The sequence below is a fragment of the Sarcophilus harrisii genome, chromosome 2 (genome assembly GCF_902635505.1).
Source record: "Sarcophilus harrisii chromosome 2, mSarHar1.11, whole genome shotgun sequence".
Taxonomy (NCBI): domain Eukaryota; kingdom Metazoa; phylum Chordata; class Mammalia; order Dasyuromorphia; family Dasyuridae; genus Sarcophilus; species Sarcophilus harrisii.
In genome coordinates, this window is record NC_045427.1 from 233,763,701 (window position 1) to 233,767,965 (window position 4,265).

Here is a 4,265-nt window from a genome sequence, read left to right on the forward strand (position 1 = left end):
TTACCTGCAGTTTGCTATCTGAACCTTCACCCTAGGAATCACCAGGACTTTCTCTGCCCTACAGAACTCACTTATACATGTTACTCCTCCAGTTAGAACATGAGATCTTTGAGAACAGGGATTGTCTTGCTTTTCTACTTGTGTGTTATCAGTGCTTGACACTTGGTAAGTGCTTAATCAGTGCAAATAATCTGAGCCTCAGTTTACTCCTCTGAAAATACTTCACATTCTGGTAAGGCAGACAAACGCCTGTTTGTTAAGGTGTTAAATAAGATAGTATTAAGGTACAATATAGAAATATGAATTTTTTAAAATGCAAACTATTTCAAAATGGTGTCTGCCTGCCCAATGGGGAGCCTTTCTTGACTTGGCCAGGCTGGTCTGAGGACAAAATATGGCTTCTTTCACCTCTACTCAATGTCTTTCTGGTTTGCTGGGGCCTGCTAGAGGTTAGGCTCTGACAGTGTAGCCTTCCAAACTCAGGCCGCTTCTACTATATGTTAAGGCAAAACACAAAGATTCTAGTTTATTTGGGAGAAATACGTTAACTTGTCATATGTTTAAAAAGCAGAAAGAGCAATAATAGCATATAACATGCACATATGTATTACATAATGAAATTATGACAATTATACTCATAATTAAATTACAGTACTAGTATAATGTTATATATTACACATATGTAATAGATGTTACATATGTTATATATCACAATCAGATTTTTTTAATATTTGGATTTATTTAATATATGGATTTATTTAATATATGGATTTATATGCATAATATATATTATAACGATGTGTGGTTACATATAATACACATATTTTGTATACACAATGATATATGACATGCACCTGATGCATGTATGTAGTTTCTGTATATATATGATACATGTGTTATGTAAGACAATTATATATAACATCATATACATACATCATATATTAGGTGCATCATTTCTCTGTTTTTCTAAATTACATTTGTTTTCCTCAACGAGAATCCCAGTGGAATGCCATTTTTATTCTATTCTATGAAGATCAAGTGCCTGATATTTGTATAGCATTATACTGAGGTTTAGATCAGGGGAATCCAGATTTTTTTTATAGTAGGACCCCATAATCAGGAATCCATATGTGCTCAGAGGAAAGGGGCAGGGGAAGGAAGGGAGCAAGCATTTGTTAAAGCACCTGCTATATTGCTAGCCTGCTATAGTATTTTTTTTTACAAATATTTTACAATTTTAATATTTTACAAATTTAATAATGAGGAGACATGGATTCAGTTCTATGAATAATTTGTTTAATTTAATTGATCTAAACCTCAAACATGACAGATGGTGATCATAATAATGACTAATATTTTCACAGTATTTTAAGATTTGCAAAGCACCTTACAAATATGATTTAATTTTATTTTTACAACAACCCTGGAGGGAAGTAGTGTTACAGTCCCCTTACAGATGAGGAAACAGAAGCAAGCAGAGACTAACAAGTATTTGAACTCCAGTCTTCCTCAATCTAAGGCTCTATCTACTATGCTACCTAAGTGACCTGGTAGCAAAGAGAAGTTTCTAAAAGAAAGAGACAATGAGGTTTCAAATGTCTGGCCTGTGGTTTCAACTAGAGATACCAAATACCATATTAAAAATCCGTAGATTTGTAAAGACTCACCTTTGGCCTTCAGGGTTAAGTAAGGAAAGGGCTTCCCAGAACAGGTGGTCTTAAAGTAAGGTTAGGATTTTGATGGGGAATGTGGGGAGAGAAGGCATTCCAGGCAGAGGGAACAAATGGGACAAAATGATGGAAGCAGGAAAACACAAAGTTTATTTCTGAAAGAAGAAGCCAATCAATCTGGTTGGAGCAGAAGCTTTATGGAAAAAAAATAGGGTGGGGAGCAGGGAGGCAGATTGTAGAGAATTCCATGCTAAAGAATTTGGATTTTGTTCTACAGGCAACAGGGACACATTGAAGGCATTTGAGCCTGAGAGTAGCAGAATGAAAAGTATATTCCAGGAAGCTCAATATGTCATGGCGGAGGATTGTAGATCTTAAAAGGACCTTGGAGACCTTCCTGTCCAAGCCTCTCATTTTACAGGTGTGGGAATCGAGGCTCAGAACTAAGAACAAATGTCACAGGCTGGATTGGAAGCCAAGTTTTGTGACCTCAGAGCTGGTACACTACACTGTACCTCCTTGGCTGTGTAAGATAGCTAAGAGAAGAAAGGTGGAGATAAAGTTCCTTCCTTTCTGTTAACAATAGATTAATTAGGAGATTGTGCTTTTTTCCAGGCAGTTTGTTGGGAGTATATGTTGTATTGAAATAAGATGAATGAATACATTTTAAAAATAAATAAAAGGTTTGTTTTTTTAAAAAGGTCATTTCAACAGCCTAGGGACAAGGTTAATGAAGGAGTGAGCTAGGATGGTGGCAGTGGGATAGTCAATTAAAAGGTCAGTTTATCTTTGGATACTGCCATAAAATCAGGAATAGAGGCAAATTATCTGTATGGCCTCTTCCAGCTTTGATTCTATATACTTGTTACCAATGGGAGAGACTTTGCAAAGAAAGGATAGATAGGACTTCATGAAACTTCAGTGTTTTAAGTCTTGATGCCCAGGAGAAAAATGTCCTCATGAGTCAACACAGAGAATTTAGGAATAGGACCTGTCGAGCTACCCAGAAACTAAAAGAACTTGCTGAAGATCCTAGGTCAGGTGAAGGACAGAGCTGGGTCCAGAACTCAAGTTTCCTGTTCCAAAGGCCAATCTGTTTCCACCACACATATCCAACACATCATTTTCACCTGAGCTAAGTTTTTTGAGTAGGACCAGCTTCCTAAATTCTTTGAGCAAGACCCCAGCGCCTAACCTTTCATAGTATGTGCTAGGACCGATCCAAGAGAAGAGATGAACCTTGTACAGTTTCTCTTAAGGGCTTTGTGCTGTAGTATGTTCAGCATCACTCATCCCTTAGCCTTTCCCAGTTGCTTCTATTTTTATAGATGGAAAATTCTTGTTTCCAACATATAGGGAATGTCCCAACATTTGACTGAGAGAGGTTTCAGATTTCCAAGGTCTGAATCTAGACGCCAGTCTCTCTAGGGCTTTACTTCTCATAACAGAAAGCCAATCCCTACCATCCCATTCCTTTATGCTTCTAAATTTGAAAACACTGATGAGGGTCAACAAGGTTCACCTACAGCTCCCTACCCAGCCATTCAAAAAGCATTTACTGTCCTGATAAAGTATCAGTGAGTGAGGGGAGGATAGTTTAGGGTGCTGTTCATGAGCTCCAGACACTCTGATGTGACTTATCTTGTTAAGACACTTGTGGGGACTGAATATTTCCTGTTGGAAACCTCAGGGTGTGTTACTATCAGCCTAGCAACAACAAGAAGACATGGAGAAATTATTTGCTCTTAGGACTTTAATAGCTTTTTAAAATTCCCTTGAGACAAAAGCAAGATTTCTGTACTTTTGGGTTTTAGTGAATGCCAGGCAAGAGTATTCAACAGATCATGCAGGTCAACTAAAAAAAATAAAATCAAAACTTTCCAGCTGCTTTTGAGTTAGGGGAACTTGGACAGTAACTTTTAGGAGGGTTAACACCTGTCTGCAATTTTGAAAAAAACCTTCAGTAATTAGGCTTTTTAGTCAAGCCTTTTTAGACAAGAAAAAACATATTTTGTTTGGCTTTACCCTCAACCAAGTGACATCACCAAGCATCAAGAATTTAGTTTAATTGTTCTGTGGTCTGTTCATAGTCACTCAGTCTCTGGACCACTGGGTACATCATACAAAAAGAATGATGCATAGATTTCAGATAGATGTCCATGAATACAGGTTGACCAATTAAACCAATGAATATTTTTTAAAATATCCACAAAGTGTAAGGCTATAAAGGATGCAAAGGCAAAAACAAAATAGTCTACTCTCAAGGTACTTCCATTCCATGAGATCTTTCGCTGCCATATCCAGTCCTAAAGGTAGGCTAGCCCAATCAATCAATGAACCAGCCATCCAACCACCCAGCATAGTTTATTTAGAGAACGCCTCCAAACCACCTTCTATGATGGCTCATGGCCTACTGTGTTGTGGAGATTGTGCTCTTCAAAGGCCACACTGATAAAGTGTATCCTCTGCCAAGTCCCAAACAAGTTCTTAGTTATTCAATAAATATTTGTAAGAACCTACTAAGTACCAGACACTGTGATAAATACTAGGTATACAAATATAAAAAAGACAGTCCTTGTCTTAAAGGAAGTTATA